The following is a 17617-nucleotide window of genomic DNA, read 5'->3' as shown; positions in this document are numbered from 1 at the left end:
GACACCACGTCGATGATAGAGAAACAACAGAACAGGAAAATCCTTCTGCTTATTTCTTTGTTATATTTTAAATAAATTATTTAAATTTGACCATATGGCCTTAGTGTTGTAGGCCTACATTAAAAATGTTTAAATAAAATGTGGTGGATGTATCATCTTAATAGCGTGTAGTTTTAAATGTACATGAGTTAGGGCACATAAAAAAACAATCTCTTGATCTTTACGAATCCAGACTCATACAAAGTTACACACATACTCTAAACACACATAGGCTACAGATCACATTAACTGTGGTACAGGTGTTTTTTCATATTAAACCTATAGAGTGACAGTGAGGGGGCGGATGTTCCAAAGTGATGGTCCTGTATGTTATGGCATATTGTACAAGAGTTATGTAATAATAGGGAAGATGAATATCCTTTGCTTGTCTGGTTGGATATGAATGAACATCAGAGTTTATTAAAATCAAGTTGTGAAATACATTGGATAAGCTGTAACTAGTTAACAGATTTAATTTATTGAACAGGGGAACCGATGCCAATCCTAAATCATTTTCATAAGCTGTTGCTCTTCAGCGGTTAACTTTGTTAATTGATATTGCCATGAAACAGAAACAGTACTAAAGTGCTCTCAAGCCCACAGGGTTTATACTAATCTGCCAAAGTCTCAGTAATGGCAGTTCTGCATTTGAATGGCGTGCCAGATTGGGTTGGGCATCACTAAACCGCAACTCATAACTGAGTGAGTCCCAGATCTGGAGACAGTACTTAAGGAGTCTGCCAGGAGATGTTTCTTTATCCATAGACCTCCCGGCACAAGACCTCAGCAGCAGGCCGTCGTAATGACTCTGCAATTACCTCTTTACTAAATAAGGTCATCCTATCATTTGGAGACTACGGAAACAACGGCCTTGTACATGCTCACAACTGCCTCAACAGTGTGTAGTGTACAGTGCAGCAATCAGAGATTTGTTTTTTTTGGAAAATATCTTGCATATTTATTTTGGCTTGTTGATCCCATCACCCCACCCAGCATAAGAGAATGGTATAATGTATTCCCAAGCTGTCAAGGCACCTATAATACTCCAGAGAACAGACCAGACCATGTGTGAAAACCATAAAAACAATGGAAAATAATTGAAAAAAAAAAAGAAAAGACAAATACTCTTCAAAAGCATTTTTCTTTTTAAATTGCACTCCACTTCTTTCAGCCTGTCCAGTTTCTCATTCTTGCGGGACCTGAGATTCCTAATGGCAGAGGAAAAGCGCAGAGAAACATTAGCCAAGCTCTGGCTCGATTTCGCTTCCAATAATGTCGAAGTCTGAGCCTTTGAAGAGCTCTTCTGATTGTTAACATAGACAATTATAATAGCCTGTGATGCTTGTTAGTGCCAAATGGTTTTCTGAAGTAACACTTCAATCCCACCACTGTGCAACCATATTTTCTAAGTGTAGATGTCCAGCAGAAAAATCTAACCAACAAAATGTGGCTTTGCTACTGCTCGTTATCATTGATGCTGATCAGCTGTGACGTGCTTCTTGACACTGAACTGCAATTTAGGCAGAATGCTTTCTTTGAATTCGGCATTGCTATATAGCTTTCTGCTTAATCTGATTATGATGTAAATTCATTCAAGTGCCTCAGGTGTGTCTGCTAACTTGATAACAAACACACACATCAAATCTCAATTTAAGCGTAAGCCTAAAAACTGTCAAGTGCAAATACTGAAAATTTAGGTCACAAGAGCCAACTGGGAACAGCTCATATTTCATAATAGGAGAAGAGAAGAGTGCCTCTAGCATCAAAGACGATGGAAACCATGGTGACTTATCTGCAACTTATCAGATGGGCTTGACAAACAGAGGGAGCCAGGAACTTTGTCTTCATACATAACTGAGGCAGAACAGACAGGGAGTGACAGGAACAGAGGGAGAGAGAAAGAAGAAAGCGAGAGAATGAAAATGAAATGAAGTGGTGCTGATTGGGTTGAGCCAAACTCTACCTACATGGAGAATTAATGACCATCATTTATAAGGAGTGCATAAAGTCCAGTCCACTGTGGCATTGCTGCCACTCTGAGCCAAATGTTCCCTGCATCACTCTTGCAGGACTGAGATAGGCCACTGGCCAGCCGGAGGAAATCTTTTTATCATCGTGACACAGCCATGCAAATAGACGCGTCTTGTCCTATTCTGAGCTGAGGGTTTTAAAAACAACAGACACCATGCTGTGAAACCACAGTGTGATCTGCAAATTGTGTTTCATATCAAAAGGCTAATGTTTCAGTTTGAGATCTGAAACATGCTTATTTGTGCCGTCTTGCTAAACAGCTAAAGAAAATCTGAGGAGGTAATATTACTCTGGGCCTCTTTATCGAGATTGATGTCCACTTAAATTCAGGCTATGTCAGCCAGCGGCAACCTCCAGCAGACAAGGACAAATAAGGAAAGTGAACAGGCCCATCTATGGCTCTTTGCCTGTGAAGAGCTTCACAGAATGAAAAATGGCTCTATTGTAATTTGGATTCTGTAAAGCATAGCTCATCTGTGGTTCAGTCAACCAACTAATGGTGCTATATGAAATGGTATAAAAATGGATAGCAAAAAGAAAAGGCTGCTCCTTGGTTACACTTTGTCCTGATCAAGAAAGTCATTGAACAAACACACATGTGCTCACACACTCATGTTAATTTATTTATTTGTATAATTTATTAATAGCAATAAATAATCGAGAATAATGTTTTCTTACCAAACCTTAAAAGCTTTTTTCAAAATGATAATTTCTTCTTCATACACATCATACACAATAGAAGCTGAATTTCTCCACGGCTACAGACAAGCTGATGGTGATGCTTGTCCTCTGTTTCAACCTCAAGTGACTTGTTAAGGGCACTCACAGAAAAGGACAACATACTTAATATCAGAAGTATCTTCTGCTGATTGTTACGGCCACGGCCTTGTTTATCTGCGGGGGATTACTTTATGGATGCATGCACCTTGTGTCCCTATTTAGGTATGCAGATTTGGAATACTAAGAGCATGTCGTGACTATATAGAAACAGCACATACACAACAAGAGCTTTTCGTCACACTTTGATGGAGCTCACAGAATGGAGCTTATCAATGTACATGCAATCTATTAAGGTATTTCTAGTTGCTTAAACACCTGTATATATATATATAGTGACAATGCTGGTCTCTCGGTCAGTCAACCACTTTGGTCCAGACTAAAATATCTCAAATGGATTGCCATGAAACTTTGTACAGACATTCATGTTCCCAAGAGAATGCCTCCTACAGATATTGGTAATTCCCCATATTCCCTTATAGCACCACCAGCAGGTCCACTTTTCCCCTTTGCCAGGGAAATATCTCTAAATTTACGACTACTTAGATTACAGACAGTCATATTTTTTTGGAGTGATGTAGGCTATTTTAACAACTATTGGATGGATTGCCATTTGGATTTGGCCCAGACATCCATTTGTCCCTAATGAGGATTTGTAAAAACTGAGGGGGATATCTTGACTTTTCATCTAGAGCCATCGTCAGGTCAAATTTCTATTTTCCCAATACTCACCTGCAGATCTAATGACATTCCCATCAGCCTCAGCCGTACTTTGTGTCAAAATGTCACTATCAGTATTATTAATAGACTGATATTCATACCAAATAAGGCAGTTTTTGTATGATTTATTAGGAGAAACTAAGCAATTTGTTGAAATAGTTGACTATTCGGTGTCACCCCTACACAGCACACTGAATAGTAGGCGAGGCAACTCGTGTAAAAGCCATTTACTGGAGCAGCACTGACACTGTACTGCACTGCTAATGAAACTAAGCAGCATAATCCAATAATGAGCCCTTCACAAGCAGATTGTGTTACTAATGGGGTTGGCGACGTAATGGAATTATAGTCTATGGATGCTGACAGGAGTGTTTCAAATACTTTGCCCACAAATATGTTAAAGAAGTCCTTCCCCCCAGTCACTATCCTCGTTTTCACTCCACATGTTCCAGGGCACATCACCACCGCACAACTCTGATGTGATTTTGACAGGCTAAACAACAGAGAAAATAGAGCAGCTCCGAGCAAAGACAATGTTAGGCCTCGCTGCTCATAAATACACCAGAGAGAATCATTTCTCTCTCTCTTCGCAACATTTCTCTTTCTGCAAATGTGCAATTGTACAGGTGGGAAGTGAGTCTGTAATTATATCCACTCAACCAGATCTTCATGTAACTGTGAGTGATTAGACAAGCAAAGAACTATAAAAAAAAATGGAAATGAATGTGTTACTGTCACAGTCTGCTCCAGTACTTCGTACCTCAGCCCATTACTTTTCCACACCCCGCCTCCTTCTCACCTCACCAGCCAGCCACTCCCACCTCATCACCTCACCTTGGGATCAGGCTGTTGCCAATTAATCAAGCCCTTAATTAAGCCTCTCCCAGTCACTCACTCAGTAATAATAATAATAATAATAATAATAATAATAATAATAATAATAATAATAATAATAAGCTTTATTTGTATAGCACCTTTCATACAAGAATTGCAGCCCAAAGTGCTTCACAGCAAAAACATAACAATTAGTACAAGGACAGCAAAAGAGCATTTACAGTACAATAATCACAGTGATGATGTAAATGAGTCTGAAGTACCATTGTAAATTTAGCCGAATTAAAATAGTATAAAATAGCAGAATTAAAATTGTATAAAAATAGCAGATAAAATAGCAGCCTTTACACATTCTTTGACATTTTCATAATCCCTTTGTCTGTACTTACATCTATATTTGTCTTTGCAAATAATCCACATACTTTCTTCCTATCCCTGTTCTCTGCTTCCTTCTCCCATAACATAAACTGTCTTTCCATTGTTTTCAACGCTTCAGATTTAATCTTTCCCTTTGACATTACTTTTTCCTCTTGCTCTCTCAACCTTACTTTTAACTTTCTTACTTCCTCAACACTAAATGATCCTCCTTCAGGAAAACCAAGCTTAAAAATTTATGAAATTATTTAAATTAGTTTACAGTGGCTAAGATAAAAATATATAAAATATCACCATTAAAAGTAAAGAGATATGTTTTTAGCTTACTTTTGAAGATATTGAGCGTTCAGTGCCAGATTGTTCTCTACTCATGTCAGACTTTCCAGCGATTACCCCCGGACTGATTTCCTGTTACCGACCCTGCCTGTCTCCGAACTACCCGCCTCGTCAAATCCCCGGAAAACCCACCAGCCTTTTGTCCCTGACCTGGAGCTCGGTTTCCTCATCTCTGAACCTGGGTTACTTATGTCTGAGTAAGACCCTCTGCTGTGTGAAATTATCATTTTGCATTAGGTCTCTGCATGTGTCCTGGGATTTCCTGTACCTGCCTGTTCCGGTAAATAAACCTGTGTATCTACAATTCCTGGTTTCCTGTGTGTTGCATTTGGGTTCTTACACTCCCCGTGACAGTTACAGATGCCTTCGCACATAAAACCGAAGTGAGAGCACAATGCTCAACCAGCACTGCGTTGTGAAGGAGCACAATATGTTTCACAATATTTGTTTGTCTTTAGACAAATGGCGTAAAAAGGGTGGCATGGGCTGGGCCAAAGTAGGCCAGGAATAACTCCTGTGTGTGTGTGTGTGTGTGTGTGTGTGTGTGTGTGTGTGTGTGTGTGTGTGTGTGTGTGTGTGTGTGTAAGCTATAAAATGTAATTTCCTCAGCCCTCAGTTTTCACGGTATTAGTTGTCTTACAGCTTGAAGCATGCAGTTAACTTAATGGATTCTAAATTCCAAATAGTGCAAAAAAAGGGCAATTCTAAAAATATATATTATTTAAGGGTGATCAAATGTAATTATATTCTTTTGCAAGATCAATAATCTTGTCAAGCAACATTTCAAACTTGTGGCGAGGGAATTTGTCTTGATTTTTCAGACATTCACTCTACTCTATACTTCGTGAGAGCTTGACTCTGAAAACGGTTTGCATTGATTTCATGTTTTTGTTTATTCCCAAAAAAACTAGGCAGGATAAAAACAAAGCAACACTGCATATGTGTTGATGAACGGCACAGTTTCCACTGCAGAAACTAAATAATAAAGTAAACAGGATAATCTTAAAGTTGGAAAATCTAATTGGATTTAAGTCCTCGTAATAATTCAGTAGTCTTAGATTGACCATTTAAAACCTTAAGAGGTGGAGGAGTTTTATTGCGCCTGTACATGTACATTGTTTAATTCTGAAAAAAAAAATATATATATATTTTTGGAAAGCTTAGAATCTCATCTATTTTAATATTGATGAAAATCACAACAGCGGTACAATCAGCTCCTCAAACTAGCAAGTACACTCAAAATCATAAGTTTGAGCACACTTACCTATAAAGCCTCATGAATATCCTCTTTTCAGCAATATTTTGAAAAAGACTCTCATAAGCCATTGCCAGATGTCCACACGTTCGTTTCTGGTAAAAAGATATCCACTGTGAACATCGTCACATCGATAAATGTCCATGAACAGCTGTTGCAATCTGTGAAATCAGCTGATCGATTTTTACATTGTGTGATCATAAACAGTCATAACTTAATATTTCGTGCACCCATCACGGTTTAGACACGTCCTGGTTTTAGCGCGGGTTCTCAGCATTAGATTGACACTTTATTTGAGCCAATCGGAGCATTCGAAGGGTTTTTTACAACCTTCATGAGCCAATGAGTGTCAATTTGATAAGAAAGTGCCCATCCTCTTCTTTTGTTACAGACTGACCCTGGATCAGCTCAGCGTCCTGGTGGTGCGCGCACCGTATAGAAAATGAGCGCCTCGTTCGTTAGATGCGTCACTTCCCATGGTTTGTTTTTTCAAAATAAAATGGAATTTAAAAATGTAATTTATTATTTATGGTACAGAAAAAAATACAAAAAATGCATAAAAATCTTAGAAAGAAATGTCATTATACTTCACTTACTCTGTGTGATTACTACTAACAGGGAATATGGGTATATAATAGTTATTTATTAATAAATATATGTACAGTACATGTACATATTGCACAGTTGGTGTACACCTGGTGTTACTCTTAGACAAACCTGTCTAATAAATTAAGTTTTTATCCCTTTTTATCTGTAATTTGGTGGTGAACTTGATAACACTTGGTTCTATGTTTTTATTGTGTTTTCCAGCCCATACCTATCAGCAATATCAATCTTCAGGCATATTTTTCAACAACAAACTTCAGGCGGAGTGTATTTTCTTCAAATTCAGTACATTCAGGCCACTATTACTCAGTGCCAGAAGCACTTGGAGTGATTATTCAATGTTTTGCAAGAACAAAAAGAGAGTTATCTTTTGAATGAGACCAAAATCATGCAGCTGTTGCAAATGGTTGAAGAGCAGCATACTTTGGGTATGTTGTTTGTAGGTATTTTCGGGTAAATTCCCCCACCCCTTAAGAGGTTAAGGAAAAAGCTTTCAAACTTCCAGTTTTATAATATGAAAGTCTTGTTTTTTCCCCTGTGCACAGTGTTTGTGATGGTAAGGCCAGCACCTGCGTGGGAGCTCCCTGACATTGGTGTGTGAGTGTGTGCGTAAGCATCAAAAACCTTGTAAAGCACTTCAGATCAAAGAGCTATATATATGTAAAAATTACAATGATATGTTTCACTTTATGGGTAGTTACATTCTGGACTATTTCTTGGCCAGGACCAGTTGCCAGGCAACCTGTGATGACAATGGATTTGTTTTCATCCTTTATGGTGCAGTTTCTTTAGTAAGGGATTGCTTCACGACCAGTGTGAGCAAGAGGGATCATTACAGCAATACATAGATATCTTAACGTACGTACTTGGCAGACTTGGAAATAATCAGAGACTCAAACTAGTCTTGAGTTGTGAAACATTGACATATTGTCACTTTTTAGGCTGGAAAAACTGTTTATATTATAAATATTTATTCATAAATCAGCTACAGAACAACATTTACCGGTAGCAAAAGCGACCCATATATAAAGGCTGAGTCCTTGCCACAGCGGCCCGTGGTTCAAGTCCGACCCGTGGCCATTAGATGTATGTTGTTACCCTTCTCTCACGATCTACACTTCTCTCTATCATAAAGGCATGAAAAGCCCCCCCCAAAAAAAATACATATCTGATGAATGTAGCTCTTATCATTCACTGTCTTTGAGCTCTGTTGTTGGACTCTACCCTCTCATGAGGAAAACGTCTCTTTAGCTGCTGAATGCTCCGCTATGGTCACCAGTTAGTCTCCAACGTGGCTGTCTACTGTGTGGTGCTGAACAGGTAGTGTACTTTGGACTTTAAGAGCTTTTTCACTGAACAATGTTTCCTGCTGCAGCTGATAACACAACTATATGAGAGCGGTGAGAGTGAGATTTATTTTAGGGGTCACAGCTTCTGTTTAACATTATGCTTTAGGGTTAGTGTTAAGTTTCACGCTCCTGGTGATACTCCTTCTCCTGAGGGTGTAAGGAAGCAGAGTTTATGTCTAATTTAAAAGGTGTAATATCTTAAATTGCATTAAACAACACTAATCTAGATTCAAGCACTTTTGTCTTGAATTTCTGAAGTTTCCATCTTTATAATCAAGATTTTATTTACTAGATATTTTGGTTTTATACTTACACATTTGACTAGTTAGTAGAGGGAGATTCTTTTGCAGTGCAGCTATGTATTTTCATAGCCCTTTGCCCAATGGGTGGTGGAACAAGCCACACAGTGCAAACAACCGTCATAAATCCATTTAACTCCAAAAGGCGTGGGTGAAATGGCTTTTAGGCACCGCTGTTCTAAATCAATGCTGTTCAAAAGCATCTATCCTCCGGATGGAAATCCACACAGGAAGGAAAACATGAAAAGAAACGAGGGTGCAGCTAGTTTCCAGACCGTAACTTGACACTCATTTTCTTTTGACATTACATCCACATATTGGACAAGACAATGATGGCCAGGCGTATGAGAAGTCTACATATTCAATCACACTTTATTCCTATGTGGGTATTGAAAATTTGAGGAGCTTAAGACCTGAGGAGGACTTTTCTGCCACTTGTGAGAGTTCAAGCTCTTTGATTTCATATCCACTGTAGCTCAGATTGCACAGAGGTTTTATCAGGCACACATGAGATGCACTGCACCTTTTCTGTCGCTCTTTTTCTTTTAGGGCGTCTAATACATCACGAGTACACGGGTTGAGCAAACCACAGAGTATATGAAAATATAAGGATTGCTTATAACATATAATGCTTTGTCATAACTCTCCAACAGTATATACAGGTGAAATAATTAGTCAATTAATCGATTGTCAGAAAATTAACTACTAAAACATATCAAAAGCAACTACTTTGATAATTGTTTAGCATTTTTCTTTTAAGATTTCATGTTTCCAGTTCCTTGTATGTTTTTTGTTTCCTATATTTTATATATATTTTAATCATCTTTTTGGTTTGGACTATTGTTTGGAAAAAACAAGCATTGTGAAGATTTCACTTTGGGCTCTGGGTAATTGTGACAACATTTCTAACTATTTTCGGAATTTTTCTAAACCAAACAATCAATCAATCCATTAATTTAGAAAATAATCAGCAGATGTATCCATAATAAAAAATAATAATTAGTCGCAGTCCTGTACAAAATAGCTACACACTCCACATCAGTTTACTGCAGTAACATTTCCAAAGCATGACTTTGACATGGGAGTATTTTTACAGTGTCTATTTCACTAAATGAAATTCCTTAGATTAATAGAAAAGCCTGTTCACTACAGCCAACTCTTGTCTGAGCCAGATTTAACCCTGGTGGTGGAGGAGGGTCATGAGGTCATGTTGTGTGTTTTGCATTGACCTATTCTATTGAAATCTGCTGCCAACGCATGCTTAACCCGTGTCACTGTGTAGGCATGAAAGCAGTATTAGCTTGCCTCAATAATGGTAAAGTGTAAAGGTGTGAGATTTATCAGTGCTCAAATTCATGCTGGGGGAAAAAAGATTCTTTTTTAAAAACCCTTCAGCAGAAAATATTTTTGGTCTATTTGAGTGGTCTGACTTTCAGCCACAGGCTGTCCACTCACTGTGTGTTAGGGAAGGTTTTTCAACTCAATATTTTATTTATGAGGAATTTTTCCCAAAGTAGAGGATTTGTAGCTTGAATATCTGCCATGTTTGTTTTTTCAAACACTGAGGTTGCGGCTGGATACAGTTACCAACTGAAACAAATCACCTAATTAAAAAGAAATCAGCAGATAGAAGATCACTTGCAGGGTGTTGACATGTCTCTCCGAGGAAACCAGTAACCAGTGTTGTAAACACCAATTCAACAAGATGCAAATAAAGCTGAGTCAACCAGTTCACTTACGAATGACTTTAAACTGATCGCGAGTCTCACTGTGAATATTGTGCAGGTGGAGGAGGAAAAGCTCCATCACAGGTGTCAACTACCTGTCAACACAATGAAAAATTATAATGACACGAGGGGTGTAAACCGCATCGGACAATATTTATCACCACGGCATGTGATTGGTATTAAAACGGCCTGAGAGGAGGAAGATATTTGAGCAGACAGCCTGATGAATGACATCAAAGTGGTTAAAAACAGCCTGCTTCAGAACATTCTTCAACAAAAAAGTATGCCCAACCGGAAGAGTTGTTAAAACAACACAAATAAGTAAACACTGTCAAAGTGATCATCTTAAAACAAATATCCAGTGATTTATGCAGAAAGCGTAATGCTCTATATATCCCAGAGGACTTGGCATGTGGGTCTTGATTATGTTCAGTGAAGTTCTCAGGTGCGCTGAACAGACTGACAGCTGTTCATCGACTCTCCACGCTTCAGTTTATGTAATTAAAATCTAATCCCACTTTTAAATCGCATCAAAATGCACATAAAATGGTTTTCTTTTTCTTTTTTTAAATGCACGTTCATGATGCGAAATAAAGTAGCATTTATTACAAATGAATCAAATACTGGTATTTGCAATTTAGATGCACGCAATATACTGCTTAAAAACATATTGTAATTAGCATCTTGTTCCATAATTAATGCCCCTGAGCAAGTCTTGTCTTTAGAAGCAGATTGAGGAGAGGTCAGCAAGGATTTGTCCTCTGGTGGGAACAAACGGATTAGAGACTGACTACTCAGCAGAGTCCATTTAATCTACTGTATGATTAATTCACATTTAATTTATTCAGTGCAACATTAAGGAAGAAATACTCATTACAGACTGATACGTTAGCTCTGTTTAGCTTGTGTTTCCCTAAAACTATAGGCATCATTTTAGCTGCCGCATGAACACATATTTAGTAACACTGCCGAGGAAAAGTGTTTGTATCAATGTTGATAATGAGATGACCCTCTGGAACTAAAGCTTTATTAGTTCCAGGAACAGCACCTTTCAAAATTAATCTAAAATGACAATGTGAAACAAGCGTATTTAAATCTGACATGCGCCTTTGGGAGCCGACAGTCAGCTTGTGTTTTAAATTAAATTTCTTGGTCATGTATTATTTGTTTTTCTAATTAATCTTTTGCTCAGGGGCAAGCAAAACAAGCATATGCACAAGGACATTTGATCTAAGTGTGGTAGTAAAAGATACCCTCATGAGATGCATGTGCATACTGTATCACACATGAATACAAATACAGAGGAATGGTGTCAGATTCAGGATGACAATTTCTCCATCATTTATTGTACACTGGCCTTAACAACAAATAATTAATTTCAAAGAATGTTGGAACACTAAATAAAAACATCCAACATGAGAAACAAACTAGTTGTTATTCTGTGAAAGTGCATTACAGAAGCTGAAATGCACACACATACAGGGATTATTAAAGTGAAGCTGCTCTTTAGACACATTACAGTGACACACACTTATATTAGATACATGAAGGTGAGGTTAACGTGAACTGGGCCTTTGTTTTTGCTCAAGTTCTGTCCCAAGTTAGAACTCATTAAAACAGAGGGTATTATTTCCTGCAAGTGGCGTTGTTAAGTGAGAAAATGTTGGGGGGGGGGGAATCGTTGCTATCATGGGCACAGCCTCTGGGTTTAAAGGATTTCTCACTCTTTGGATGGATTAAATTTCGTCTTCTCTGGTCAGCGGCGCAGGTATATGATGTTAGTCTGAATGGAAGCCACAGAAATCAAGACGAAAATCTTAGCTTCACGTCTGCTCCTGCTCCGTGTCAGGACTCTGAGGTGTTTCACACAATTCATCTCTGAGACCTCGAGCCAAAGCTTCTTATTCATTTTCAGCGAGCCGATACAAATACAACCCGTTTTTGGTTGACCACTCTGCGTAAATAACGGCGAGAGGACGATCAGTCACGTTGGAGAAAGAACCATTTACCGAGAACAACACATTTGTACGGAGCAATTCATATCAGCATCATTTATATTGCATTAGACGTTACATTATCTCTCCATCTGTGCTGAACGTGACGGAGCCCTTCTGACAATTTACCACAATTTAAGAGCCAAGTCAATACCTTTTTTTGAGTTTAGACCTTAAGCAAATTGAAAATCTTTCATCCTATAATAAGCATGAAATGTCAGTGCTAGAACTGGCTTTTAATCTTCACTGGGGAACAATAATCCAATTGACAGGAGCCCTGATGAAGACAGAATGAATGCTGCTCCACCATTAAAGATCACCATTGATCTGAATTGTTTACCTCGTGAGCTAAATGTAGAACTTTTTAAGTTACATTGAAATAAACTTAGTTGGTCTTTGTAAGCATGCGTGCAGAAATACATTTTACTGGCTCTTAATATAATGTATTTTAATATATTAGCCGAGAGTGAGTGCCTCGACAGTTAGGAGGATAAGTGGTTTTTAAATAGATGGATGGAGATTAACATTACAGTACATACAGACAAACTTAGAAATAGACAAGACAGGTAATGCTGTTCGGCCTGTTGAACGTAAGCTGTGAGCAACCAATTTTATACGGCTTTAAGAGCAACAGAAGCAGCGGATTATTTTTGGAAGGTTTTATATTACTGGTTTATTCAGCAACGGTTATTTTTTTAATAACTAAAATATACTTTAAGATCAATTCTTTTCTTTATCAATTAATCTAAAAGTATTGCGATTTTACTGTACAATCTCAATGCATTTCTTGAATGTTTATGATATTGGTTCAATCACTGCAGTAGTCATGAATTCAATTATGAAAGGTTCTGTATTGCTGTCGTATATGTCACAAGCCTGACAGATGATCCATCTATAACAGGGGTGGGGAACCTCTGGCCTCCGGGCTGTATACGGCCCGTGAGACCATTTGATCCGGCCCTCGAGGTAATTCATAAACACACGCAAAAAACTCCACTAGAAAACAAAACAAAAAAATCTAGACAGCAATAGATGGCTGACTGACTGTTTTTCGTGGCCACGGTCAGGGTCCTTGAACACAACACGAGCGGAACGTGTCATCACGTGGTCACGTCATGTAAAACAACTTCAATATTAAACGAGACTGTCATTGACATCAGCGAGCGCAGCAAGGCGAGTGTGAAACAGAGAAATGTGGATGCAGAATGTCGCACTGTCCAGGAGAAATGGACGAACGATTGTTTCTCCAGTGGAAGTAAAAGGCCAGTGTGTCTCATTTGTGTGGACGCGCTTGCGGTGATGAAAAATAATCTTGAGCGTCATTACAGCACAAAACATGGCAAACTGCAGGAGCTGAAAGGACGAGTGCATTTGGATAAAGTTAACGCTCTTCGGCGGAGTTTGGCCCAACAAGCAGCTCTCTCCAGAGCGTAACATGAAAGATAGACAGGTAGACCACCACACCAAGAATCAGACTATTCCACCACTGCTGTGCAATTATCACTGCCATGTGCAATATTCACTTTATTTTCTATCAACCACTTGGTACTTATATTGTTTTTTATTCTATTTAATTATTGTGTACTGCCTTTTTACTTCATATGTTCTTTTGCTGTAACTGTAAATTTCCCCGTTGTGTGACTAATAAAGGATTCCTGATTTCTGATAAAACAGAAAGATACATGGATACAAAAGTTTTGCACAGCATAAAAGAAAGGTGAAATGAATGGGCTGAGTCTTAAAACATTTTGCAGAGGTTATGAGTTCAATAATTACTATGGCCCTCGAAGGATGTTGTAAAAAATAAAATGGCCCTTGATAGGAAAAAGGTTCCCCACCCCTGGTCTATAATGTTCTGCTGATATGCGAGAGAATGTGAATGCACAAAGTAGACAGTACAAACTGAAACGTGCACATAAATTAGATCAATAGCATAAGCGTTTAGTTTATTTAATAAAAGAGTACCTGTCAATGTGAAAAATAATTTATTTTTTTTCGAGAAAAAAAAAAACCCACCTTGAATTTCAGGCAGGGCGCTGGGCTCCGCCAAGACAATGGTAGGGGAAACACTGGTATCATAAAATTAAATACAAGATAATAACCCAAAATGGAACATTTATTAACAGAGAAAGGCATGCATAAACTGTAAGCATAGAGATGTATTGTGTCACATGCAGATCCTTTGAACTCTCATGAGAGACTGTAAGGCAGTGTGCCAGCTCATGTATTTATCCACTCTTGTATGCAGTTTTTTATCAAATTTTGATTTTTAAAAAGATATCAAATGTTTAATGATGTAGGTCAACTCAACCCAATTTCCCAATGTGTCAGGAAGGAAAACACATGGCATCCTGTGGTTCTTTTAAGTTAATGTGATTTAATGTGTCATATTGATGGGAAAAATACAGATACTGAGTGTTTAGCCACAGCAAGGAGACAAGAGTGTGAACAGCTGCTGAACTACGGATCAATCAAAGAACATTCCTCAGTTGATTGATCAGCACATCTGTCTTTACTGTAAACCCCCATCTTGTGTGAACAAAAGGAAGACTGACCTGGAAGATCGTCTTGACTTCCTGCCCTTTGAATTAGGTATAAATACTGAAGCAGGGACAGTTGCTCCTCTGAGCAACACGACAGCATTACAACCTGTGTGTGTGAGTTTGATCATCCTTTGTATGTATAAACTCAGCTCCTTCTTGGAAGAATATAGATTAAATCTCTTATTTGATTTTGATCCTGACTTTGTTGTGTTATCCAACACGTATATGTGCACTGTGTGTGTGTGTGTCTCTATACACTGCTTTCTACAGGCCCAAGTAAAGCGCATAAATAAGATTGAAAATATGTTAAGTATAATCTTCATGTTAATTACAAACATGTACTCTAAACATATGGAGGATACTCAATTATTTGAAATATATAAAAACGTGTTATGTTGTCAAGAAAACGGAGTGATCAAATAAAATCTGTAATTATGTTCATTTTCATTATGATCACTTGGATATGGAGTGAAATATATCAGGAGTACAACCTGCTGGAGTTGGTGAAGCTTGATTATAAAAATAACTCTACGCATTACATAAAGCAAAAGGAGCTGGCTTTTAAGTTAACCTGCATCAAGCTATTCAACGTATCTCAGTCTCATCATTTGGCGACTGCAAAATATCTAACAGCCGTTTTAGAAAACTTTGGCAGCACATAAATTGCTAATAGCCTTTTTGTACTTTTTTTTTTTTTCCCCCAACTAACTATTCCTGCATATTTCAAATAGTATAAGATGTCGATCCAATCTACTGAGTACCACACTGCCGTTAAGGTCTGTACACTCTCTCGGACTGACGGCATTGGAATCTGCGTATTTGCCATTTCAAGTTTTGAGTGGTTGTTAAACTTCATTAATGTGTGTTTATACTCCACTGCACCCTGGCTTTTAGAAGAAAGTTCCCCAACAACTTGTCCTTTCTCCTTCCACACAGCAGCTGCTCTGCCCTGTGCTCACTGAACACATAAAGACGTTCAGGCCGCCGCGGATCATCCAAACAGATCTGCTTCCACGTAGACATTAGTGACAACATGCATTCACAACACCCTCACAAATGTTGCTTTAAACTAACCCTGACCTTAATGATTACTAACTAAATTAAGAATTAAAAGAAGACCTTTGCTTTAATAGACATTTTTCAGACATCTCTGTCGTGCATGGTCGTTGCTGATGTAACTCATTCCTCACCTTTGTTCTGCATCAAATATATCTTTGAAGCTCCATTAAGATATACTTTTGATAATAAAACGGAATCAAATGACAAGGAAAATGTTAGTAAATCTGCCGATCCAACTGAGAATCAACCCTCTACCCTCAAACCTTCTTTGAGCTGCTCGTTGTTTTTGGTTTGCTGGTCCATATAGTCCCAGTGGTTCTCACAAAGACTGGCACGCAACTTTGGCCAGCTGCTCCAAGGTCACAAGCCTGGACTAGCTGGTTGTACATGACATGCCCACTGTGAAATGGCCAAGTGCCAAAGACAACGAGACACCGGCGAGGAGGACGGAACATCAAGGCAAGCCAAAGAACAACCCAAACACAAGGACCAAACGTGAGCTAAAAAGAGAGTGAATCTGAAGGTACAATCATCAAGTGCTAAGAATCTGCTGGACATGTAAGTAGGCATTTGTTTGCTAACACGCACTTGATAAGTGGATGAAATATGAGGACTCTGTTGCTGTGAGTCTTAAGCGTTAGCCTTAAGTCCCAGTGAAACACAGTTAGAGTGTATTCAGCTTCTGTTATGTGACATGTTTGCCAGTGAAACAGAGTAAGTGGGCAGGAGAATCATTGCAGGAGGGATTTGATCAAAACTATCTGGGATTTGATCGCTCAAAAGTGAACATGACTTGAGAGCATCCGTTTTTGGAGAATCCTCAACCAGCAATGTGAGATTGGGAGGTGGAGGATGAGAGGAAATTATTAAATCAAAAGATCTCAGCCCCTCTCTTCTGGAAGTGTAAACATGAACGTTTTTGCCAACTGACATATGAACACACACACACACACAACTCGTGATATCACTCTGCTAGCAATTACAACCAACAAGCTCAACTTGGTTTTATATGAAGGGAGGGCTTAGCTAGTGGTCCCATAGCAATGTATTGGACACATTAGGGTAAACACATTGGTATGCAGGATGATCAAAAAGAAATTACACCGTTTACGTTTTATGAATTGTGACAAGAAGGAAATATAAACGCACAAACGCTTGGTCAGATATTGGGCGTATAACAACAGGTAACCAAACATGTAATGGATGGACACAAGGATCAAACTGTTTCTTTAATTTTGCTTTAAAAAAAAGTAAACTCTGCCATTACATATTTACTTTATAAACACTCCAATATGCAGTGTCAGCGGTGGGATTTCAATGTTTTATTTGGCTGCATGGAACAAACAGAGCTCCTTCTCCTAGTCATGTGTACTGTCACCTCTTTATCTCAACCCTATATGTGCAAGATTCAACTGTGTGAGGCATTCTACGAAATGTTGAATAAATATATCAACATTACAGTCATGTTTGTACTTTTTGTCTCTGAGCTGAACAAGTTCCCAGTGAACTTCTGCTTAGAAAACTTGACATTCCACGCTGTGCACTTCTGCCCTATTACAAGTCCCCATTTAGCCCAGCAGGAGAGCAGAATCCCATGAATAAAATCGTTTCATGCAAGAAAACGTTGATAGAAGAATGACTAATAAAGCAGCCTCTTATCCGAGGGCCTAATG

General features: G+C 38.4%; 1 protein-coding gene across 2 annotated transcripts in view; it reads right to left on the bottom strand.

The window, feature by feature from the left end:
- The window catches only part of LOC115026771 (glypican-6-like), an 88323-nt gene that overhangs the window by 29717 nt on the left and 40989 nt on the right, over positions 1-17617 (bottom strand). The gene's annotated exons all lie outside the window — the stretch shown is intronic.

The sequence above is a fragment of the Cottoperca gobio genome, chromosome 21 (assembly GCF_900634415.1).
Source record: "Cottoperca gobio chromosome 21, fCotGob3.1, whole genome shotgun sequence".
NCBI lineage: Eukaryota > Metazoa > Chordata > Actinopteri > Perciformes > Bovichtidae > Cottoperca > Cottoperca gobio.
Note: the sequence above shows the minus strand (reverse complement) of the source record. Positions and strands in the feature narration are given on the sequence as shown.